The 26,972-nt window shown below is 41.1% G+C and overlaps 1 long non-coding RNA gene and 1 other non-coding gene across 2 annotated transcripts in view; both read right to left on the reverse strand.

The window, feature by feature from the left end:
- The window catches only part of LOC124085715 (uncharacterized), a 149,667-nt gene that overhangs the window by 82,488 nt on the left and 40,207 nt on the right, over positions 1 to 26,972 (reverse strand). The window lies entirely within an intron of this gene.
- Trnav-cac (transfer RNA valine (anticodon CAC)) lies at positions 770 to 843 on the reverse strand. Its single transcript has one exon. It is a non-coding gene; the product is annotated as a tRNA-Val (tRNA).

Here is a 26,972-nt window from a genome sequence, read left to right on the forward strand (position 1 = left end):
AAACATGATGCATTGCAAAGTACCCACTCACCACTCCCCAGGCCATATTTTTTAATGTGTTATAATGATGCAAACATATTTTTCTCCAGTGCTTCTTCTAATTCATAGATGACCAATTGCTCATCTTCTATTTTGTATCTCAGCAGTAAAACTTAATTGTGACATATCTTTAAAATAAATGACATGCTTTTTTTTTTTCCAAAACAAAATAATAGTTCAAGACTCTAGTTAAGAACAGCTGAGTTCAACAATGCCCTCCAAGTAGCCCTTTGGGTAATGCAGCCGATGGAACGGTTCCATAAGGCTGTTTTTTTAGCATCCATAGAAGAAATGGAGGGCATAACCCTAAAATGTAACTTAGGAAGAACAATTCTACAGAGTTATGAACAATATCATCTTTCCACACTTTTCTCTGACAGTCCTGTGTGATCTAGAGATAAAACTCAGAGATATTATGCTCAACCTGTCCCTAGCCTAACTGCCCAGAATTCCTCTCACAAAGGCAATGCGATGGTAGCTCCCCTGGGCCTGATGGCCCCATACTAGCTTCCTGAAGCCCCTGGGACTCTGAAGAAGGCTCAAACCATCTTTAGCAATGATCCATTCTCTCAAAATAGCTAAAAGAGAGGACTTTATTTTTACCACAAATAAATTAAAAGTATTTGAGGTAATAGATATGCTAATTAGCCTGATTTGATCATTCCACATGTATACCTATATCAAAACACCACATTGTATTAGTATGTTAATAATTTTGTGTGTGTGTGTGTGTGTGGTGCTGGGGATTGAACCCAGGGCCTTGTGCATGTGAGGCAAGCACTCTACCAACTGAGCTACATCCCCAGCCCCATAAAAAATTTTTAATTTAATTTAAAGAGAAGAAAAATCTATCCTAGGGTTACTCAATTCTAAAAATTAACTAGGCAAATTTGGGAAAATAGGGATTGGATTTTTTTCTCACTCTTTATACTAAAATAAATCTCAAATATAAAATGAAATATAAATTAAATCTCAAAAATTTTAAGAATAGGGGCTGGGGTTGTGGCTCAGAGGAAAAGCGCTCTCCTAGCATGCGTGAGGCACTGGGTGCAAAATCTATCTGTGTGTGCATGGCCTTTGCTTACGGGGTTACTTTACTTGCAGGCTCAGCACCACATAAAAACTAAATAAAGGTATTGTGTCCACCTTCTACTAAAGAATAAATGTTTTTAAAAACTTGAAGAATAAACATGAAATTGAAGGGCTGGGCTGTGGCACAGTAGTAGAGAGTTCACCTAGCATGTGTGAGGCACTGGGTTCGATCCTCAGCACCACATAAAAATAAAATAAAGGTATTGTGTTCACCTACAACTCTCTCTCTCTCTCTCTCTCTCTCTCTCTATATATATATATATATATATATATATATATATTTTTTTTTTTTTTTTTTTTTTTTTAACCGTAAAGAGAAAAAGTTTATTTGAGGGCTCATGGTTTCAGAGGTCTTAGACCATAGAAGGCTGGCTCTGTTCCTTGGGGCTCCAGGTGAGGCTGAACATTGTGGTGGGAGAGTGTGGGGAAGAAGCTCATATTGAAAGCAGAGAGAAAGATTCACCTCTCCAGAAACAGATCAATACCCAAAGCCACGCCCCAATTCCTACCCCTCCAGCCACACCCTACCACTTCAGTGAATCCCATTAGGAGGGTTTAACTCACAGATAGGCTAAAGTCATAACCCAATCATTTCTCCGAACTTTCTTGTATTGTCTCACGTGTGAGCTTTCAGGGGACACCTCACATCCAAACCATAACTTTTCACCTCTGGCCCCCCCAAAAGCTCACACTCCTCTGACAATGCAAAATATTTAGCCCATCCCAAGAGTCCCCATAGTCTCTAGAGTTCTGAGATAGCTCAAGTAAAATTAAAAGCAATTTGCAAGTATTTAATATAGAATGGTACAGAGTAAAAATTTCCATTCACAAAAGTAGGGACATAGGAAGAAGGGATAGGACCCAAGCAACCCCGAAATCCAGCTGAGAAAACAAGACTTGGAGCTCCAGATCCAGGATCTGGGGCACATGGCATCATGATGTTGTCTTCAAAGGGCTTGTGTAGCTCTGTCCCTGTGGCCTTGTTTGTTGGAGCCCAAGTGGCCTTTCTGTTTGACTGGTCTCTGCGTTCCTAGGATAATGACCCACATTACTGGTATTTCTTAATTTGGGGGGTCTCCACTGCAGCTTTGGCTTCCTCTTCAAGCCTCCACACCTGGCCTTCTCAGGGAGTGCCCACAGGGATTCTGACCTTGCACTTTGCCTGGATTCCAAGGCCTTCCTTTGAAATCCTGGTGGAAGCCTCCACGACCCTCTTGCTCCAGTGTCCTGCATTCCTGTACCACCAGCACTACGTGGTTGACGCCAAGATCTGCTGCTATCTTGAGTAACAGCCCAGGCTCCAGGGACCCTGGCCGCAGCGGGCTCTGTGTGTCTGGGTGGCTGAGCACTTTGAAAAAACTTCCTCAGCCCCTTTGCGCAAGAAGGGTGCCCCACAGGTCTCTTCCCCAGAGAAATTTTGCTTTTACTCCCAGGAGCCTGAGATGGGTGTGGTCTTGCCAGCTTCTGAGCTGCCCTTAGGCCATCTTTCTTATTGTCTCTAGGCAAAGTCTTTAGTATTTTTTTAGTAGCAGTAATGTCTTTAACAACTGCAAGTCCCTTAGTCCCAGTTTTGCTCCCATCTTTCAAGTCCGAATTTTTCAAATCTTTCTGCTCTGCTTTCTGCTCCTGAATATCACAATAAACTTGGCTAAAAGCCGCCAGCAACATCCATGCCACCGCCTGAATGCTATGTTGCTTAGACATTTCCTCCGCCAGATTAAGAAGTCCATCACTTTTAAAATCAGTTTCATATAAAGTCTCAGGACATGGGCAAAATGCAGTCAACTTCTCAGCCAGAACATAACATGGATGGCCTCTACTCCAAATTCCAATAGAGTCCTCCTTTTCTGAACCCTCCTGAGCCCTGTCTCCACTGCTCGCGGTCCTTTTGGCTGTCTGGTCTTTTGACCTCCCACCAGAATCAGCCATGAAGCTCCGTTTACAACAATCCGAAGCATTTCCAGCTTGCTCTGCTACACATCTCAAAATTCCTCCCACCAATTCCAGGAAACTTCAAAAGCTTCTGAACCACATGGTCAGGTCTTGTCACAGCAATGACATTCCTTCTTGGTACCAATTTCGGTTTTAGTCAGCTTTTTGGCTGCTGTGAGTAAAGGATCTGACCAGAACAACTGTAAGGAGAAAAAGTTTATTTGAGGGCTCACGGTTTCAGAGGTCTTAATCCATGGAAGGCCGGCTGCATTCCTCGGGGCTCCAGGTGAGGCTGAACATCATGGTGGCAGAGTGTGTCAGAGGGAAGAACCAAAATATATATTAAAAAAAAAAAAAAAGAAAAGTAAAATTGAAGTAGTACTAGAAGAAGATATATAGTAGTTTTTTGGAATTTCAGGATGAGATAGGTTTTATGCGTCATCTTCTGGACTCAAGATCCAGATGCAATTGAATTTTAAAAATTTGAAGGATTTAACTACATTTAAAATTTTTAAGTCTCTGCATGACAAATGGAAAAACAAAACAGTGACAAACTCAGGGGGGAAATACCAGAAGTATGAAACAGACAGAGGACTGACTTCTCCATGACATAAAGATGAATTTACAAATAAATAAAAGTCTAAAATAGAAAATTGGTAGTGGGGAGGGACATTAATAGAGAGTTCCCAGAAAAAAGAAGCCCAATGTTTTCAAACACATGAAGAAGTCAACCTCACATTGCTACAAATTCAGATCACAATTCAAAACCTCTTTTTATCAATCATGGGTAAAAATCAAAATGTTTAATAACACGCTATGAGTAAGAGTGGAAGAAGGTCTTCCATTTAAGGTCTCTGCATGGTGCTCACCTTGGAAGGCATTTTGGTAGTATGCTTTCAAATTCTAAATGTACAAGTCCACTTCATGAATTCATTCCACAGGTATACTCATTACTGGGCACAAAGTTGTTCATACAAAGTTATTCATTAAGTATTTTTTTTTAGCAAAAGTTTGTCAATAAACTAAATGTCCACCAGTACAAAGCTTCACAGATAAATTATACTACATCCATGCAAAGAAGTGCTATCTGACCATTTAAATATAGAATGACTATAGAACATATAGTAATGAAGAATGATCTCCAAAGGATATTGTTAAGTGAAAAAAAGAAGGGGCTGAAGATGCAGAGAGGAAAGTAAGAAAATAGAAGATTACATGCAAATATGCTTTCTATATTTGTATCTATATGCCTGGGGAGTGACATACAAGAAACTGACCATATTGATTGCCTCTAGGAAGTGAACATAAGAAACCAGAATGAAGGATGAAAACAAGGTTTACTTTTTAATGAATACTCTTTTGAACTACTTGAATTTGTTTGCTATTCTTTTGTTTTGTTTTGTCTTGTTGAAATGCTAGCAATTAAACCCAGCATCTCATTTATGCTACCCCAGCTTTTTTTTTTTTTTTTTTTTAATTTTAGTAGCTGGGATTTGGGCATGTTCCATCACTCCCAGATGTTTGGAGTTTTTTAACCATGTGTACATATTACCTTTTCAACATAAAACCAACTGACCTTTGATAAGGGCATCAAGGATATACAATTGGGGGTCAAGGATATGGCACAGCAATAGACCCCTTGCCTAGCATGTGTGAGGTTGTGGGTTATATCCCCAATATCACACACAAAAAAAAAATACACAATGGGGAGAAGATAAACTCTTCAAGTGGTTTGGGCAAACTGTATCCATGTGCAAAAGAGTGAAATTGGACTTGGATTGAAATTGAAATTGAAATTGGATATTTTACAGAATACACAAAAATCAACTGAAAATGGATAAAAGACTTACATGTAAAACTTGAAACTGTAAAACTCCTGGAAGAAAGCATAGGATTTGAAAAGCTTCATAACATTGATCTTGGCAATGATTTTAAGGATATGACACTAAAAGCACAGGCAACAGAAAAACAAAAAATAGAGGGAACAACGTCAATCTAAAAAGTTTCTGCACAGCAAAGGAAACAATCAACAGTGAAGAGACAACCTACCGAATGGAAGAATCTATTTTCAAACCATATATTTGTAAGGGGTCAATGTCCAACATATATAAAGAACTCCTACAACTCAGCAGCAAAAATAATATTAAAAATAATAGGTAAGTAAAATAATCTGATTAGAAGGTGGGCAAAGAATTTAGTCAACAGGTATACAAAAAAAAAAAGTGCACAATATCACTAATCATCAGAAAAATGCAAACCAAAACCACAATGAGATGTCACTTATTACGATGGCTAATATCCAAAAAAAAAAAAAAAAACAAGTTTCAGCAAGGTAGCAGAGAAATTAGGGCCCTTGTACACTATTGGTGTTAATGTAAACAACAATTTTTAATTTTAAAATGCCCAGTTTTACTTAAAGAATTTTGCAGACTACAGACTACACAATAGACAGGTTTTAAAATTTATGCTGTAAAATATTTATTACAAAATTATTCATAATAATGAAAAATTGGAAACTACTTCAATATCTAAAAATAGAAGACTGACTTAAATGGATTACGGTTTTTCCATACAGTATACTATTTGACAATTACTAAAAATCACATTCATAAAGAATGACTTAGGGCAAGAGAAAATAATTAAGTGGAAAAAATCAGGTACAAAATAGTATTGCAGTATAATCCTGATTTTTTTCAAACACATATATATTTATATTGAGAAATATTAATGGGATAGAATGATATTCCAAAAATGTTAGGAACTGTGTTCCATGGTTGGTATATTAGCAAGTTATTTATATTCTCTTCTTTATCCTTTTCTATATATTCCATGTTTCCCATGAAGAAATATTAATTTTATTATTTAAAAACATTAAATATTGTATGAAAAAGAAATAAATTCCTAATAGCCCTATCCTAAGATATATGTCAAATTCCCTCAGCTCTTACTACATAGAGTAGTCTTGATACTGTCATTCAAGGTGTCCCACCTGTCCTGGTCACATGACTCCACCTCACCCAATCAGGCTGATTCCCGGGACTTTGTGTTTCAATGGATGATGCAAGAACAGAAAGGACAGAGATCATAGGTCCATTACTTGATCATAGGTCCATTACTTTCTGATAAACTGAATTCTATCCCCAAACCTGTACATACTGACCTGACATGCTCCAAAAAATTACTGGTCTTGCTCGCTTTAGCTAGAGTTTGCTCAATTCAGCCTACAACCAAAAAAATGTTCTAGTAGCTAGAATATATAAAGAAATCTCAAAATTCCCCAATCGAATACTAGTAAACCAAATTCTTCAACAGGTGATCATGTGTCATTTACTCCCTTAACGCAAAATTGGCTTAACATAGAAAGATCAATCAATGTAATACATCATATTAATAGCAAAAAGCTCATGATTATCTCAATAAACACAGGGAAAGCAAAATACAATGCCCCATTTTATGATTTTTTTTAATTTAGCACATTAGAAACATAAGGAAACTTTCTCAACTTAATAAAGGCCTCCTATTAAAAGAAAATATGCACAGCTAACATCATACTTAATGGTGAGAGAGTGAATGCTTCCCTCCTAGGCCCCAAAATAAGGATGTCTACTTATATTTTTGCAATGAATAATTTAAAAATGAAATTTGAAAAGCAATTCCATTTACAATAACATCACAAAGAATAAAATACTTAGTAGCAAATTTAATAAAAAAAAAGGTGTAAGACTCATGAACTAGAAGCTAGAAAATATCATTGAAAGGAGTTAAAGAAAACCCAAATAAACAGAAAGATAACTGATATTCATGTATTATAAGATATAATGTTAAAATAACAATGCTCCTCATATTGATCTATAGAATCAATGTAATTACCATCAAATCCCCATTGCCTTTTCGCAGAAATTGACATGCTGATTCTTAAAGTGCACATGGAAATGCAAGAATAGACCCAAAAAAATAGAATGAACAAAACAATCTTGTAAAGGTAGGACAAAAATTAGAGGACTCACAATTCCCACTTTTAAAATTCCTATTCAGCTACAATAATCAAAACATTGTATTTCTGGCATAAAGACAGAAAAATAGATAAATGGGATAGAATTCAAAAATAAGCACTTATATTATGGTCAAAATATTTTCAAGACAATCCAGTGAGGAATGAAACAGTATTAATAAAACTGCTGTGAACATTCATGGGAGGTAGGGAACCAAAAATGGGGTTAGGACACCTGGACATCCATATGCAAATACATGAAGTTGGGTCCCTACCTCACACCATATGGAAATTGACTCAGTCAATGAGACCTAAGTGTAAGAGTCAAATCCATGAAAATCTTAGAAGAAAACATAAGGGATACGTTTTCAGGTCCTCGAATTAGGCAATGGTCTCTTAGGCATAATATCAAATACACAAACAACAGAATAAAAAAATAAACTAGACTTCATCAAAATTAAAAACATTTGTGCATCAAAAAATATTATCAAGAAAGTAAAGACAATCCACAGGATGGAAGATCATTTTTAAATCATATATCTAATAAGGAACTTCTATCTAGATTATATAAAGACTCCTTTAAGTTAAAAAACAACTCAATTTTTAAAGAGGCAAATGATTTGGATAGACATTCCCCCAATATATACAAATGGTCAATAAGTACATGAAAAGATATTCAATATCAAGCGTCAATCAGGAAATGTAAATCAAATCTGCAATAATGTCCCCACTAGAATAACCATAATCAAGAATATGGCTAATAGCGAATGTTAGCAAGGGTATAGATAAATTGGAAACCTGGTGGGAATGTAAAATGGTGTAGCCCCTCAGGAAACCAGGTTGGCATTTCTTCAAAACCTAGAGGTATACCATAAAACCCAGTAATTCCATTCCTAAGTATACATGTAAGAGATTTAAAAACAAAACAAAAAAATCCAACATAAATGTTCACAGCATTATAATTCATAATAACCAAAAAGTGGAAACAACACAAATGTCCATTCTGGTTTCATTCTGGAGTCGGGTAATGCTCTGAAGTTAGAGAATGGTGATAGATGTTCAGTTCTGTGACTGTGACTGTACCAGAAATGTCTCAGTCACATACTTTAAAAAGGTGAACTTTATGGTATGTGAATCGTATCTCAATAAAGCCATTGTTGGAAAGACAATGACAACACACACACACACAAAAAAAAAAAGTTAAAAAAAAAAACCTCAATAGTGGAAAAGTAAACAACCCAATTAGAAAAATTTTCACAAGACATAAAGAGACATTTCACCAAAGATGATATACAGATGGAAATAAGCACATGAAAAGACGTTTAATATCATTAGCCATTAGGAAATTGTAGAGTTAGAGGACAATGAGATAGCACTACACACCTGTGAGAGTGACTAAAATTTAAAAGTAGTGGCAATACCAAATGTTGGAAAGGAGGCAGAGAAACGGGATCACTCCTACCTTACTGGAGAAATATAAAGATGTCATACCCATTCCAGAAAACTGGCAGTATGCTATAAACACTAAGCATACAATTATCACGTACCTAGCGATTGCACACTTGGGTATCTATCCTATAGAAATGAAAATGTATATTCACATGTAAGTGAAGCTGTATGAAAATTTGTGCACAAATATTCATAGCATTAACAATAGCCCCGGGACTGGGGTTGTGGCTCAGAGGTAGAGTGCTTGCCTAGCATGTGTGAAGCACTGGGTTCGATACTCAGCACCACATAAAGATAAATTTAAAAAGGTATTGTGTCCATCTACAACTAAAAAAAAAATTAAAAATAAATAAATAAATAATAGCCCCAAGCTGGAAACAACCCAGGTAACCTTCAGTGGATGGATAAATTCTGGTATATTCCTACATGGAATAGTATTTAGCAAAAAAAAAAAATGAATTATTAATAAACACACATTCCATGAACCTCCAGGGTATTATGTTGAGTAAATAAGGTCCATCTCAAAGGACTACAATTGTGTAATTCCATTTACACCGGGTTTCTGAAAAAGATCAAAGTTTAGAAATGGACATCAACCTAGTGGTTGTTGAAGACCAGAGTCTGGGGCTGAGGAACAGGAGGAGAGGGACAAGGTTATAAAGGCCAGCATGAGGGATCCTTGTGGTGACAAAACTGGTATGTGTGTCTGGACCGTAGTGGTGGATACACAATCGCATGCATTTGTGAGCATAACACATGCATATTTGTATACACATAAAATTGTTCATAACTAAGTTCACACACACACACACACACGTACAGGTAAAACTAGAGAAATAGTAACAAGATCTGTGCATTGTGTCAATGTCAATATCCTGCCTGGGATACCATACTATAGTCCTATAAGATGTTCCCCCCTGGGGAATTTGGGTACAGGATCACTCTTGTTGTTTTGTTTGCTTGTTTGTTTTGTTTGTTTGTTCGTTGTTTTTTATAATTGCATATGAATCAATAATTTTCTTAAAATTAAAAGTTTATTTAAAAAAAAAAAAACTCTGCCTGGTATGAAAGGAAGAGAAGAAGAAAAGGAAAAAGGGAAGTAGGGAAAAGGGGAATAGGGGAATGATGGGTAAAGAAAAAAGGGAGGACATGAAAGGAGGCAGGGTTGGAAGGAAAGTAACATGTACTATGGATGCACCATGTTCCAGAATCCAAGTTCTTTAATATTTGGTGGGAGATAAGTATGATTATCCCCATTTCATAGATGAAGAAAACTGAGGCTCAGAGAATAACTGTCCTGTTCTCCAAGACACACTTTGAAGAGTCAGAATTCAAGCTCTGCTCTCTAACTTTCCATCTGTCCGCCTTCATCCTTTGGCCAAACACAGCTATCCATCAAATGTCGGCAGCGGCTGCATTACTCAAGAGGAAATTGAAACCAGACTGTAAGATGCAGTCCACAAAATTCATGATTTCTTCCCCCCACCCTCGCTCCTTCTACTGGGTCCCTTTTTCTTATGGATTGGGTTTTTATTTCTGCATTTATTGCACACGCAAATTACAGATGAGAGCATCAACTACACAAGCCATTACTCAGAGTAGCATCTCCCCAACTGCCACCGGACGAGGACCGAACAGCTTGTGGTTAATTTGCTATATAATCACTGCCTGTGACAGGGGGGCAGGGCTGTGCTAATATTAGGAAAGGGGAAACTGAGCAGAGAGGACCCCTGGTGCGTGGGGAGGAAGGGTGGTATTGAACCAGGGAGAAACCAAGAGAGCTGGGGAGGGGACTGCCCCACTCAGAAGCTTCTGGGAGGGTGTGCTCTGCTGCCAAGGCGTGAAAGGGTTCCATCCCATTAGTCCTGTCTCCATGGGAGAGCTCACCAGAATCCTTGTTCTCTTAACCTCTGCTATTTCCCACCACTGCCATTGCCACTGCCACTGCCACCTACTCTCAGAGAAAGAGTGTTTGCATCTGTATGCCACATGTGTTGGAATGGGCACCTGCGGAATGGGTGAAGGAAACTGACCAGCAGGCATGAGTTACAGCCGCCATAATAGTGTGCTAATAATTCAATAAGAAGAAAGTCTGACAATCCAATAAAAAAAAAAAATGGGCAAAGGATCTGAACAAGAAGATCACAGATCAGGAAACGTAAATAGCCTCTAAACAGACAAAAAGATGCTCAAATGCCATCTTAATAAAAAGGAAATGTCCATTTAACCCACAATGAGATATCATTTTTTTAGCCTATCAGATTGACAAAGCACCGTAAAGGTTAGTGGGAGTGTGAATTGGCACAGTTTCCACGGATGGCAATTCGGCGCTCTCTATCAAAATTTCTGATACACGTACCCATTGATCCATAAATTCCGCCTCTCTGGAATGTATTCCACAGACACACTTGCATATATGTATGCAAAGTTGGATGTACAAGGCTATTCACTGCAGCACGGCTTATAATAACAGAAGATTGGAGACAGCCTGAATGTCCATCAAGAGGGGACTGCTTAAATAAATTGCAATACATCCTCACGATGGAAATCTTTATGGCTGTTAAAAAAGAATGAGGCAGCTCTTTATGTACGGATATGAAACAATCTCCAAGATATATTGTTAAGTGAAAAAACCAAAGTGCTGAACAGTGTGATTAGATGCTGCTATTTGTGAGAGTTTTTTAAGGATATATACACATATACATCTAGGCTTATACATGCATAGGATCCTTCTGGAAGAATAGCAGATATTTGATTCTGTAGAGGGGGAAGGGTTCTGAGGGCTGAGAACAAAAAGGGAAGGTTTGTTGTTCATTGTGCATTGTGTACCCTGTTTACCATTCGGTTTATGGCACCTATGTATATATGGCTCATTCTAACTGATTAGTAATAGGGTTTTTTTTTTTTAAGCCCTCTAATGGCTCCTTTTGCCCAGGAATCAAACAGACCTTGACCTGACATCCAAGGCCCTTCAAAGTGTAACTTGAGCCTATTCCCTATTCCCCTGTGTGTCCTGACATGCCATCCCTGTCATGCTCCTCTCCAAGCAAACTGAATTTCTCCCATCTTCCAAATGCACAGTGTTTTTTCATACCTCAGGACACTTGCACCTGCTGTTTTCTTTATCTGGAATGCTGTTCCCAGCCTTCATCTGCTTTGTGTACTCCTGTTCATCTTTCAAGGTCCAAAACAAACATGACCCCCAGGGTTTGGCCTTCCTTTACCTCCTCCAAGAAAGTGAATCCCCCTCCTCCATGTTTCCAAGGCACCCTCGACAGGCCTCCATATTCCTATACCTGAGATGGCACCTGGACAAGAATAAATCTGCCTCTGTCCGCTTTCAAACAAGGCTACTGATTTGGCCTGTCCCCACTGGGCACCAGCATCTTCCAGCAAGGGTCTACCCAGTGTATGCAATGTGCCCACCTCCCCAAATAGTGGGAAACAGCGGATTCTCACAGCATGGTTCAAGAATAAGTGATCCCATGGACCCATAAGTGGAGATTTCGATGCACATCCACATATTGAAGACTCTGAGCTGATGTAACAAAGTACCACAGACTAGGAGGCAATACAAACACAGAAATGTATTTTCACTACTATGGAGGGTGGAAGTTTGAGATCAGGATGCCTATAGCAATGCCCAGAAGGATTCTCTAATTCAGAGCTTTATATGGACAGTAAAGCAATTTGGAATGTCTCATCCTGAATGAGACCTCCAACTAGTCTGCTAGCCAGTTAAATTAGATTTTAAACCCTACAGCTTTAATAAATACAGTGTTTCAGGTTTAATAGCCCATTTTCTCCCTTCTAAGGGATTAGTGACTTCACAAAAAGTAGTTGTGAAAAGTCTCCACCCTGGCTCAGGACTTTAGTTTGGCAACATGGGTTCTTAGGACCCTGTATTCCTTGGCAGGTGTCCCATCCCACCTGCTGCATGGGAACAGTCTTTATGGCTTTTAACTCCAACTGCAGAAAATTCTCAGACTCAGCTGCAACTGTAGAAGTGCCCCTGATTTTGTATATTGATTTTGCACCTTGCAGCTTTTTGAAATTTATTTGTTAGTTTTAATAGATTATTTGTGAAGTCTTTAGTGTTTTCTTCATATAGGACCATGTCAGTTGCAAACAGAAAAAATGTTTACTTCTGCGTTTCTGATTTGGATGCATTTTATTTCTTTTTCTTGTCTGATTGCTCTTGCTAATAATCCTAGTACTATGTTCAATAAAACTGGTGAGAATATGCATCCTCACCTTGCACATGATCTTAGAGGAAAAGCTTTCTGATTTTGCCCATTGATTATGATTTTAGCTGTATGCCTTTCATACATGTCCATAATTATGTTGTTATAAGGAGACCGCTCAGAAAACAATCAAACTGGAGAGCTTTATTACCTGGTCAGGGACGCTTCTGCCATTCCCAAAAGGCCTTCTGACAGAAGCACGCCAGGCTATCTGTGGTTCCAATATTTAAGGAAGAAAACCACATCCTATGGAATCTGCAAATTGCAAGCAAGCAGGATACAAGGCCTGAAAAAAGCAGCTAGCAGAGCCGAGTCAGACAACCACATCCTGGGTTCGAGCACAGCTGTGGTTGTACATACATTTGCAGATGTATGGAGCACAGAAAAACAATTTTTTTAATAATTTTTAAAAACAGCTTATATAACAGTTTCACATGGTAACCATAAAAATGGAGTCACTATGGCTATACTTACTATTTTATTAATCTATATTTTTCAATCCATAACTTATTAATTGTATTGATTAGTTCAGACCATAATAATGTTAAGGAAATTTCCCCCCATGCCTGTGGTCTTAAAGTCCTCCATTTCTACATAGAAGGTGGAGGAAGAAAGAGTGGAAAAGGTAGACTGACCCACTTTAAACCTCCCTGGCCTAAAATCGACTCAGAGTGTTTCTGCTCCTGGTGCACTAATGAGAACTAATCATGTGCTCCCCCAGATGCAAAGGAGTCTGGGAAATGTACTTCCTGCAGCTGCCCCCAAGCACTAACTCTATCCTACAAAGGGGGAGCATAAACTGCAAGAGGTTAGCTAGCCATCTCTACCTCATCTTGCCACCCCTAACAATGATGATAGAAATAATAATAAGAACCAGTGCCGATGGTAACAATAACAACAACTAGAGTTCATCAAGTACTTCCTCTGACCCAATCATTGTGCTGAGCACTTTCCATGCATCCTGTGATTCCACCTTCCATCCTATGAGTTCAGCAGATTTCTGCTCTGAGGTCAGCACCTGCTCCACTCCTGCCCCCTGTAGACACCCTCATTGCCAATGTCTGCTCCCCCATCTATACCATTCACGTGGTCATGACTCCTGCCTCCCTGGATCCCATAGGGAAAATGCAGAGACCCCCAGAAGGGAGGTTGAGTTTATTTTCATCATACATCACAGAGACCAAGACCCATCAGGATGACAGGCTAGGCCCAGGCTCAGGGTCTCTCCAAAGCCCCCAGTGCATCTTAGCCCCTATCAAGGGCCCCCTGTAGACAGGGGAGACCCAACTGGGAAAGCTATTACCATCTTCATTCTCTGTGGCTCCCTCTTCCAACATTAGGAAGCCCCCAAATGATGATTGTATGAATACTTCTCCCCTCTTTCTATAACTTATCATTAGTGGAATGAATGATGGACCCATGAGTTCCAAAGACCTGAAGACAGGTGGAGGTTTGGCTTTATGCTGAAAGGCAAGAACTGCTCCCTACATCTGAGCTCTCTGGTCCCATGATACAAATAAAACCCCATTTTATAGATGGAGAAAGTAAGGCTTGACTATATCAAGAGGATGTGGTTACTATTCATAATAGCCAAGATATGGAATCAACTGGGTATCCATAGACAGATGAATAGATTTTTTTTAAAATGTGATATACATATACAAGGAATGTAGGTCAGCCATGCAAGAAGAGTAAAATCCCATCCTTTGCAGCAACATGGATGGAACTAAAGGATAGCATGCTGAGTAAAATAAGCCAGGCACAGAAAGACAAATCCGGCGTGATGTCACTAATGTGTGGAAGCTTTAAAAGTCAATGTCATAAAAGAGAGTCAAACAGTGCACTAGAAGCCGGGAGCATAGGTCAGAGATGGACACTGGATAACAGGTACCAAAAAACAGACAGGAGGAACAATTCCTAATGTTCTACAGCGCAGGAAGCTGACTACAGTTTACAACAATGTATTGTATATTTTCTGAAGAACTGGAAAAGAGGTGGAGCACACCTGTCATCCCAGCAACTTGGGAGAAAGGAAGGAGAATTGCAGAAGTTCAGGGCAGCCTCAGCAACTTAGCAAGGCCCTGTCTCAAAATAAAAAATACAAAGGTCTGAGGATGTAGTTCAGGGGTAAAGCGCCCCTGGGTTCAGTCCCTAGTTTCAAAAAATAAAAACTAGGAGAGAGGAGTTCAAGGACACCTCACACAAAGACATGAAAAAAGTTGGGGGAGCTAGAAATGCTAATTGGCCTGATTTGATCATTAAGCATTATGTACATGGCTTGAATTATCATACTGTACCCCATAAATACATACATGTATTATGTGTCAACTAAAATGAAAAAATTCAACAAATGAATGGATAAAGAAAATGTGGTATATACACACAATGGAATATTACTCAGCTGTAAAGAAGAATGTAATGATGGCATTTGCTGGCAAATGGAAGGAAACTAGAGAATATCATGCTAAGTGTAATAAGCCAATCCCAAAGAACCAAAGGCCAAATGTTTTCTCTGATATGCAGATGCTAATTCACAATAAGGGGGATGGTTAAGGAAAAATAGAATATTTTGGATTGGTCAAAAAGGAATGAAGGGAAGGGAGAGGGAATGGGAATAGGAAAGTTAGTAGAATGAATTGACATTACTATCCTATGTGCATATATGATTACATGACCAATGTAATTCTACATCAGGTACAACCAGAAGAGTGAGAAGTTCATATGCTCTACATATGTAGAGTATGTCAAAATACATTCTACTATTATGTATAACTAATTAGAAAAAATAAAAATTTTTAAAAATGAAAAAACTAATAGTCATAAGAGTGCAGTTGTGGATCTAGGAAAGGTGGCTAGCAGGTGGGTTTGGCTCAAGCGGGGGACTCTCCAGGCACCTTACTACTCAGAAGCCCAGGTACTCCTCCAACAAGCCAGTCTTGGGGTCCTGGCGCTCCGGCTTGCTCAGGAGGAGGGGAGCGCCCCACAACCTGGAGGCAGCTGTACAAACAGCAGATGGTAACGGATGCCTCTCCGATGGCTTTTTATCACGTCGCTTTTTTCCTTTCACATTATGAAATTTTTCTAAAATCCTCTAAAAGCTTGGGTTTTATAGCAACCGAGGTGGCCGGGTGTTACTGAGAGGTCCAGACGCCACACAGAGTCTGTGACACATGAAGAGAATCAGTTGGAGCCACTGCCAGGAAGCCCCTGGAGGTGGGCTGCCTCCTCCTCTCAGTAGTTAAAGGAGCTGTGGGATTCTGGAAAATGCTGCCCAGGACCATCTTGTCCCAAGCCCCCAAGATAGTGGGCATCAAGCCCAGGACAACAAGGACCCAGAAGGACCTCGTCCCTAGCATGAGGGAGAGTTCTGGTCTCCACCTGTGTGTGAGTCTCCATGGGAAGGAACCAAGAGCGACATAATCTCCAACCAGTGACACTTAACTTCCCTACGTCTTCGTTTCCTCATATTTAAAATGGAGATGATAATGCCATCTACCTCCTGAGTTGGCTGTAGACTTGTAAACGGACCAGCACGGGGCCTCACTCTCACTACATCCCCAATTCATGTTGATTTTGATTATTTTTTTAAGACACAGAAAATATTTTTTTTTAATAATGCAAAAGTCAGAGAAAGTGAGACACTCAAACCCAGAAGGAGGGGTTCAGAGTGGGCTGGCTGAGTCAGAGAGACCCTCGACCTTACCAAACAGGAAGAAGTGTTCCCAGGTGAACCTGACCTAGGGAAAGGTTTTGGCAACAAAGCCCACGTCCCCAGCCTGGTTCCTGCCTCACCTCTGTCTCCCACTGCGAAGGGTTTTCCTTGTAGTCTAGTAGGTTACACTTGTCAATGGGGCAAACATTGCAAGACATCCATCTAGGTGTGACATTTCTTGTCCTATAAATATGTCCTTTACTCAGACAGATCCAGGTGACACTGAGAAAGACAGTCTTTGTGCTCCTGCAGGGCACACCTGCCGCCAAAACAGAAGGAGCCCTGCGGGCCCCACTGAGACATGGGAGCTGGCTTCAAGAGCAGATACTCCTCATGGGGGTCAAGATGTCAGCTTTTCAGGGGGACTGAAAGGCACTCAGACTGGGGATGCTGACTTCCAAGAGCCTGGATGAAATTCGCTGACCAACAGAGGAGGGGGGATGGGGCTGGGCTTAGCAGTCCCCTGGGTCAGGATAGGATTCTCAGCTTGAGCTGAATCTTGAACTACCAAATCCAGTGGGCTTTCCAGATGCCAAAGCCTGACTTGAACAAAATCCTCCCAACAGCCCAGTAGTCTGAACAGTATGATCCCCATTTTACGGAGAAGAAAAAGAGGCTGAGAAAAAGGAAAACAACTCTTTCCTTGATTCAGTGATTCAGTCATCCAAGGAATCATCTCAATATTGATCACCTACCATGTGTCCCACACAGGACTAAACATAGAGGAAGAAAGATGTCAATTGAGAGGGAAAAAAATTAACAAATAATCAAATGAAGAAATATGTTGTTATGAACTATCCAATGTGAGCAAGAAAAATATGTAGAAGAGATTGAATGATTGCCTCCAATTCCCCATCCCTCACTATCAAATCCTTGCCATATAAAACTGTAGTCCCTCCCACTCCTGGGCTTTGGGCAATTTTGCATTTCTTTAGCCAAAGGAATATGAATAGTCATAATGTAAGCAGGCATCTGAAATGTGCTTGCACAGTGAGCTTGTCCTCCTACAGTCAAGTCATAGCATGGTCCATACCATGCCCTTGCTAGCCTGCTGATGCCAAGAGACTGGAAAGGTACAGATGAGGAGTGGAGGAGAGCTGAGCCACCAACTCATAAATGAAATGAACGTTTACCATTGAATGTCATTGAGAGTCTGTGATTATTGTTGTTGTTACACAGCAGTAGCTGGCCAATACAGAGCACGATGCCAGATAATGAAGTAGAAAGGTAGTAAAGACTGGATTTAGATGGAGGAGGAAAGAAGGATCAATTTCCTTCCTACAAAAGTAGAGGAAGAGACAACAGTATAGGAGGTGAGAAGAAGAATGCATTTCCAGAATTCAAAAAGACCAAAGAGCAAGAAGTTGATGGCAAAGGAAGAAAATGGAAGAAAAATCATGCAGACATGTGGCTGTGGAAAACAAAAATTGCATTTCAGGGATAGAAAGGAAGTCAATGAAAGGTATCGAGCATGACAGTAACCTTCTTGCTACTGAATAGAGAGTGAAAGGAGGCCAGGAATGGGGAGAGGGAATCAAGGAGGAGTCACCCAAAGGCAAACGGTGCCCCACACTAGGGATGTGACTATGGAGACAGAAAAGGAGACACAGTTGAGAGGTATTTTGAAAGTAAATTAATAGGATTTGTTTTAAAATAGGCTCATAGGTATATAATATTTGGTTTGCAGCAAAAGGGCCAAGGCAATTCAGTGGAGAAAAGTAGAGTGAAAAAACAGGAAAAAAAATTTAAACCTAATCCAAAATTAACTCAGAAGGTGCAGTGGTGCACACCTGTAATCCCAGCAACCCAGGAGGCTGAAGCAGGAGGATCGCAAGTTCCAGGTCTGTATCAGCAATTTAGCAAGACCCTAAGCAATTCAGCAAAACCCTGTCTCAAAATAAAAAATAAAAAGGGCTGGGGATGTAGCTCAGTGGTAAAGCATGCACAAAGATCTGGGTTCTATCCCCAACACCGAAAAAAAAAATAGGAATAGCTGTAATCAAGAAGATGAACAAGTGTTGGTGAGGATGTGCAGAAATCAGAACCCTCACACGCTACTGAGCAAGCTGCTGTGGACAACAGTTTGGCAGTTTCTCAAAAAAATTAAACCTATTTGACCCAGTTATCCCACTCCTTGGTCTATATCCAAAGGACTTAAGATCAGCATACTATAGTAACACAGTCACATCAATGCTCACAGGAGCTAAATTCACAATAACTAAACTGTGGACACAACCTAGAAACCCTTCGATAAATAAATGGATAAAGAAATTGTGGTATATATATATACACAATGGAATATTATGCTAAGTGAAGAAAACCAATCCCAAAAACCAAAGGCCAAAGCCAATATGGAAAGCAGTATGGAGAATCCTTGGAAAACTGGGAATGGAACCACCATTTGATCCAGCTATCCCACTCCTCGGTCTATACCCAAAAGACTTAAAAACAGCATACTACAGGGACGCAGACACATCAATGTTTATAGCAGCACAATTCACAATCGCTAAACTGTGGAACCAACTAGATGCCCTTCAGTAGATGAATGGTTAAAGAAAATGTGGTATATATACACAATGGAATATTATTCAGCAATAAAAGATAATAAAATCAGGGCATTTATAGGTAAATGGATGGAGTTGGAGAATATAATGCTAAGTGAAATTAGTCAATCCCAAAAAAAGCAAATGCCAAATGTTTTCTCTGATTTAAGGATGCTGATTCATAACAGAATTGGGGGTGGGAGGCCATGGGAAGATTAGATGAACTCTAGATAGGGCAAAAGGGAAGGAGGGGAAGGGAGAGGGCATGGGGGTAAGAAAGACGGTGGAATGAGATGGACATCACTACCCTGAGTATATGCATGAAGACACCAATGGTGTGACTCTATTTTGTGTACAACCAGAGATTTGAAAATATGTGCTCTATATGTATAATATGAATTATAATGCATTCTGCTGTCATATATTTTAAAAAAACAAAGGCCAAATATTCTCTCTGATAAGTGGATGCTGATTCATAATGGGGAGGGGGGCATGGGAAAAATGAAGAAACTTTGATTGGGCAAAGGGGAGGGAGGGGAGAGAGGGGAGGGAGAGGAGGGAGGGAACATGGGGGCAGGAAAGGTGGTAGAATGAGATGGACATCATTACCCTAGGTACATGTATGACTGCATATATGGTGCAATGCTGCATCATGTACAACCATAGAAATGTAAAGTTGTGCTGCAATTGTGTGCAATGAAACAAAATGCATTCTGCTGTCATATATACCTATATATAATTAATTAATTAATTAATTTTTAAAAAATTTTTAAAAATTAAACCTAATGTTGCCATGTGATCAAGCAATTGCACTCCTTGTTATATACATAAAAGAAACCAAAAAAGTCCTCACAAAAACTTATATACAAATGTTTATAGCAGCATTATTCATAATAGCCAAAAAAACTGGAAAAAGTCCAAATGTCCACCAGCTGATGAATAGATTAACAAAATGTGGTCTATCCACACAATGGAATATTATTCTGCAATTAAAAAGAATGAAGTACTGAAAAAACATGGATGAACCTTGAAGACATGCTAAACGAAAGAAGATAGTCACAAAAGACCACATGTCATCTGACTCTCCTAATATAAAATATCCAGATGAGCAAATCCAAAGAGACATAAAGTTGATTAGTAGTTTCCAGGGCCAGAGGAAGACAGAGATAAGAAATTATTGCTATTGGGTATGAAATTGGGGAAAGTGGGTGATAAAAATATTCTGGAATTAGAGAGTTATGATGAGTACACAACTCATGACCTAAAACCACCTACACCACACACTTTAAATGGGTAAATTGTGTAGTGTGTGAATTTCATCTCAATAAAGGATTTAGCAAAAAAGAAACTAAATGTAAAAACCTAAAATTATAAAGCTTCAACCGAAAATATAGGACAAGGTCTTTATAACTCTGGGCTAGGCAAAGACTTCACATATGTGCTATTAAAAGCATGCTTCCCGGGGCTGGGTTATGGCTCAGTAATAGAGTGCTCACCTAGCACGTGCAAAGTGCTGGGTTCGATCCTCAGCACCACATAAAAATAAATAAATAAAATAAAGGTATTGTGTCCAACTACAACTAAGACAAAAAAAAAATTTTTAAAGCATGATTCACATAAGAAACACTATTATTTCAATCTCAGTAAAATTAAGAATTTTAACAATATTAAGAAAGAGCCAGGCATAGTGGAGCATCCTTGGAATCCTAGCTCCTCAGAAAGCTGAGGCAGGAGGATTGCAAGTTTGAAGTCAACCTAGGCAACCTAGAGAGACTCTATCTCAAAATAAAAAATAAAAAGGGCTGAGGATATGGCTCAGTGGTAAGTCCCTGGGTTCAATCCCAAGTACCAAAAAAAAAAAAAAAAAAGACACTTAGAGAATGAAAAGACAAGCCACACAACTGCGGTGGGGGGGGGGGGATATTTTCAAATGACATATATAATAAAGGACTTGTAACCCAAATACATAAAACCCTCAAAACTCAATAACAAACAAATAGCCCTATTTTTTAAAACAGACAAAAATTGTGAACAAACACTTCAACAAAGAAGATACACAGCTGGCAAATAAGCACATAAAAAATACTCAGCATCATTACTCATTAGGAGAATGCAAATTAAAATCACAATTAGATGCATTATATTGCTATCAGAATGTCTAAGATTTAAAAGACTCACTATGTAACATATTGGCAAGGATGTGGAGCAACTTCAACTTGCATAGGATGCTGATAAGACTATAAAATGGCACAACCACTTAGAAAAAGGTTGGACAGTTTCTTTAAAAGTTAAACATACACCAACATGCAAATCAGCCATTCCACTCCTAGGAGAAATAACATATGTTCACACAAAGACTTGTACAGAAATTTCCATAGCAGCATTAGTTGAAATAGCCCAAAACTGGAAACAACCCAATGTCCATTAATAGGGGTGTGAATAAACAAAGTGTGGTATATCCATACAGTGGAACACTATCCAGCAATAAACAAGGAATGTATGCAGTAATAAAATTACTCTATCGTGGCAGAAAGTGAATCTGTGGTTATCTGAGGATGAGATGGATCAGAGAGGCAGGCAGGAGCAGAAGGGAGGATTACAAAGGGTCATAAGGAAAGTTTGGGCAGTGAAGGAGATGTTCATTGTCTTAAATATGATGATGGTCTCTTGGGCAAACACATGTGAAAACTTCAAATTGTACGTTTTAAAAATATGCAGTTTATTATATATCAATTATTCCTCAGTAAAGCATAAAAAGTTAATAGGATTCACTGTGGATTGGATTTGGCAGAGGAGGGGGAGAAAAATGTCAGGAGAGACACTTAAGTTTCTGACTTGAGCCAATGGTGGGTGGAGGTGCCATTTCCTAGTGTGGGAATATGGGAGAGAGACAGAAGGCGGCAAGGACCCAGGAGCAGGTAGGAAAGAGTTCAAGGGCTGAGCTCTTGACACATTCAACGGGATATGCTGGGGGGAGGTGGAGACGATGGTGGTGAATGAGTCTGTTGTTCAAAAGAGAGACCAAGGTTCCAGAGCAGGGAGAGGGCACCTGGGGGGTGGGGAGGTGAGCCAGAGGGGAGGATGGGCACTGGGAATGGGATTGGTCAGGACAGGAATCCTTGGGGCAGGGATGGGAGGAGGAGGGCCTTAAAGGCAGGTGCAGGGATGGGTAGACTGTGGGGGGCTGGGAAGGAACCAGTCACTGAGGGAGGAATTCCACCTGTAAGGCAATAGGGCAGGTGAGCTGAGAGAGCACCCAGGAGGCCTCCTTGCCTTGTTCACAAAGACAAGGCGCATGACAAAAGTTGGGAGCCTTACAAAGGGACCCAATTTGGGGTGTTGGGACACAAGAAATGAAGGAGTCCCCTTCAGAGCAGCTATACCCTGGTGCAGACAAGACGGGGCAGCTGGATCCTTGGATTGGGTGACCAAGGAGAGATCAATCTGCAAAGAGGGACTCGGCTTTCCGTGTGTGTGGGTGTGTGTGTGTGTGTGTAAAAGAGAGACCAGCAGAAGAACTCAGAGACAGCCCCAGGAAAGCAAGTGAGGATGGAGACAGGGTCAGGGCAGAGATGTGCCAAGTCCTTAGAAACCTTGCGGGAATTTCTCAGGCCATAGTCCTAGAGCAGTGTGGGCCTGGGGCTGGTCACCGGCATTGAGTAGGAAGCCATGTGTGGAAGGGCACAGGCATGAAGGGCATGTGCTGTTGCTCACCAGGCCCTGGCACACACACCTCATTGTGTGCTCACAACTCCACTGGAGATGGGTGTAATGATCCCCACTCAACAAACAAGAAAACCAAGAATAAGAAAGGCTAGGAGACTCCTCCCAAGGTCACTGAGCTGGTGTCTAGACCATACCTAGTGACTCAAGTGCTCTTTTTAAGCAATGAAGGGCCCAGAGTAAGGTTCACAGGGACAAGGTTTGAACTGAGAATCCACTAATGACCCCCAGGGTGGCTGTACACAGCACATCTGAGGCAGTTAGCATGAAGGAGGAAGCGCAGCTAATTGCCTGTACAAATTAACTCTAATGTGGTCGGCATCGACATACTTATCTTTCTTTAATTACATTAATCAATTAATGAAGAAGATGGCTTCCTCTTATTATGACTTCTAAGGCCCATATGTTCTTGGGAGTCCAGCTGGAGCTTGGCTTTCCTCTGCCCCCTGGCTTGAACAGGGGACAGCATAGGCATCAACAGGAGATAATGTCCCTTAGACCTTCTGCACCCTGAAGCTGATCTGAGAGAAGGAAGAGGTGAGAAATCAAAAGCAATGGTCCCAGAAGAGCTAACCAGCAGCAGAAGCCCAGCCACCTCCACTCAGCATTCAAAGCCCCTTTCAATGTAGTTCATCACTCTCTAGACCCATGAGGATCAGCCTGGGCAGAATGATCTTCTCTGAGCCACCTCTGCATGCTTCAGCCCCCACGACACATGTGTGCCAATCCCCTCCACCCCCACCCCAAGGAAGACCTGCTCCTATCAGTCTGGGTCCAGCCAGGCTAACAGGTTCCAGCTGTCTCACCAGCTCCCTCTAGAAGACCGGACCCACAACAGTCTCCATTCACTCTGGTTTTTTCAGCTGTATTGAGGTATAATTGACAAAAAACTGCATCCATTTAAGTTCTACAACTTGATGTTCTCTGTTATATGTATACATTTGGATGATCACCACCATTGAGCTAATTAACATACCCATCATTAAACTTCTCTGTTCACAAGCTGTTTAGTTCTGTTGCTGTCACACAAGCTGACTTAGAAAACAGCCTTCGCTCCTGCTTTTGAGGGGTAGAAGATGTGGACGATCAGAACTCTCCCTCATTCGTGCTCCTCTATACCCCCAGTTGCTCTCCCAGCCCCCATGCTTCAAAGGGCAGGGCAGCCTCTCTTCCTTCTCCAACGGCCACTTTTGTCGGTCAGCCAGTTCTAGCCGCATCACCTGGGAACTGGGTGGACATGCCAATTCCCAGGCCCACTGAATCAGAAACGGGGTGGTGGAGTCCAACATTCTGTGGACCACTGAACCATCCAGGTGATTCTGATGAGATTTCAAATTTGAGAATGGGCTGCTTAGAGAAAAGGTGCTAACCTACCCTTTGAATTCTTCAGGTTCCTATTCTGATTTACTTGTATTTTTTTCACAAAAATAATAATAATTAGCTTCCGTTTGTCAAGCTTTCTTCTATGCCAGAGACTGTGCTAAGTATATTGCCTTAAAGATCTTGTTTGATTCTTGGAATCCAACACTCATTGTAGCTATTTTATAGATTAAAGAAACTGGGACTTGGAGAGGTTGAGGAATTTTGTCTACCTGTTAAGTGGCAAACCCAGGAAAACAGTGATCTCTGCTCCATCCAGGTCTGCCTCTTCCAAACAAGACACTGTGTACCCATCACACGTGTGTGGCTGTGGTTTATATCTCCATGATATTGCTTTCCTTCCATTATAAGATTTTCCTAATACCCCCCTCCTTTTTCCTACCCAGATGCCTGCTTTTCAAAACTAGTGTTCACTTTTTTAAATCAGATTTTTTGAACTGCTTTAAATCTTCTATTAATCACCTATCAGACATTGTGCCCTTTTATGAAAATTATGAAAGTCGGCTGAATTTCAAATGTAAAAAGCAGACACACAAGTTTCCTGCCAGCAATGAAAATTCAAATGGAAAGTGAAACTTCACAGGTACAATTAGCTTCAGGTCCATATTGCTTAAAAGAGTGGAACGCCAACTGAAAAGAATGTGACTTCAAGTTCAAACAGCAATTCTCCAATACCTTTGGAAACCCATGACTCACATCCAAAGGTGTTTTAATCAGTCAATCAACCCATCCCTCCCAAGCGGCTGAACAGGTCAAGTTGGCTTCTCTGGAAACGTGCCCCGAGTTAGATGCCATTCAAAGACAAGGCGATAACTCGTCGGTATCTTCCACAGGAAAAAAAATGTTCAACTGCTCTATGTTAAAGTCACACACAGACAACCTGAAGTGACTAACAGACCCAGTTCACCCAGGACAGTCCCAATCTGGCGACTGAAAGTCCCGCATCCCAGGGAGCAGCTCTCACACTGAGAGCACCGTGCTTGGTTTGCAGTCAGCAATGGCGCAGGTCCAGGACGCTGAGAGATGGTCCATGGCTCCCACAGGGCAGGACACCCTGGCTGAGACCAGTGTCAAACAGCTGCCTTGAAAAAGGAGTAGGACTAAGGGCTTCTATAACAGAATACCACAGACTAAACTGCTTAAACAAGGAACATTTATTCCTCACAGCTCTGGGGGCTGGAAATATGACATCAGGGTGCTGTCATGGTTGGTTCTTTAGGAGGGCCATCTTCTCAGGCTGTAGCCTAACATGGTGGAAAGTCTTTTCATCCCCTTCCCAAGGGTCCCACCCCCCAATTACTGCCCAAAGTTTCCACCCCAAATACCATCACTTTGGGGTTAGGATCAATATATGACTTTGGGGGAGGGGGAAACACAAACATTCCATCCACAGCAGGGCACTTGGGGACAGAAGAGAAACTAGCCTGAGCAGAGACCAGTCTCCTGCTGACTGTCCTCCCCTCACCCAGATAAACTACAGATGATTCTAGAGCAAGAACACCCCCCCATACTCACCTCCTCCTCAGATAGAAACAAAGTCCAGGTCTGCCCTTGGGTTTGGGGGAGGGGAGGGACAAAGCAAGAGAGGACAGGGACAACTGAATCCTGAGGCTCAGTCCCCAGCTTCTTCCCTCAGCCACAAATCCCATCTGTTCTTTTCCACTAGGCACAGTAGCAGTGTTGGAGTCACTATATTTTAGATACCCACCCAAAAGTCTTCATTTCCTCCCAAATCAGAAACAAATAAATTCTTAAGGTAGACAATGATGTTTCACCTTTTATTTTTTTTTCATCAGAAACAAATGAAATTTTTAGAACCCACAAAAATCCATTCTTGGGGGAGCCCATGAAGACAGTGCCCTGAATGCAGGACCCACAAAGGTCACCACACAGCCTGCTCAGAAAGACACTTTCATCTGCCTTTTTCATCCCTACTGTCTCTGACCCACTTCAGGCCAAGTCCCCCTCTCACCTGGACAGCACAAGAGGTCTGTGGCCTATTCTCTCAAATTGATTCTGCCCTGCACTGAGCAGCCACTGCCATCTGTCAACATCACAAAACCCTCAATGGCCCCCAACTATCCTCAGGACGAACTCCTCACCTGGCACACAGGCCCTAGGGGATGGTCACGCACGCCTCCCAACACACTTCTTGCTTTCACACCTCCACACCCTGGTACTTGCAATGCCCTGTACCCCAGATACCCAACCTCCAAAAAACTCCTGGCCATCCTTCAAAGCCCAGCCCTTCTAAGAGAAACCCCACACACCCATCACTTTGGGATCTTGCGTAAATGTCTCCTCCAGGTCAGATACTCTTCGTCCTCATCCCCTCCAATACCCCAGTGCTTAGCTGAACAGCTGTCCAACTGGGCCTCTAACGCCCCCCCCCCCCCCCCGAGGTCACAGTCGCAGCAGGGCCCTCCTCTGCCCCCTCTAGCCTCCAAACTTTTGCAGAAAACCACCCTCGGAAGCCCTGTGGTCCTGCCCACCACTTCCTTGTCCTGCGGAATCCGCTGGGGTCACAGGCGGCAGACTAGCCCCAGGTGGACAGAGCTGGGGCTTTCCTCATCAGCATGCCCTCCGGGAGAAGCTGTTAGAAAACCAGGATTGAAGAAGCTTCCCGCTTTGAAGAAAATCCCAGGCAGGAGCCCTATGCAGAGACTTCGTTCAGCCTTTTCCTGCCTGTGAATGCACAACACCCTGTGCCTCGGTTTCCCCATCTGTTAAGTGTGGATGGGGCGAAAGACTTTAAAAGAAAGGATTCTTCTAACTCCAGCTGCAAGGGCTTTTCTGCCGGCCCAGGACGAGTTGCCAAGGCAGAGGGAAGAGTGCCACCTACTGGTTCCCTCTAGAACACCAGCCAC

The sequence above is a fragment of the Marmota monax genome, unplaced genomic scaffold (assembly GCF_021218885.2).
Source record: "Marmota monax isolate L192 unplaced genomic scaffold, Marmota_monax_Labrador192_F-V1.1 WCK01_AAM20220418_F8-fsc00014, whole genome shotgun sequence".
NCBI classification, from domain to species: Eukaryota; Metazoa; Chordata; class Mammalia; order Rodentia; family Sciuridae; genus Marmota; species Marmota monax.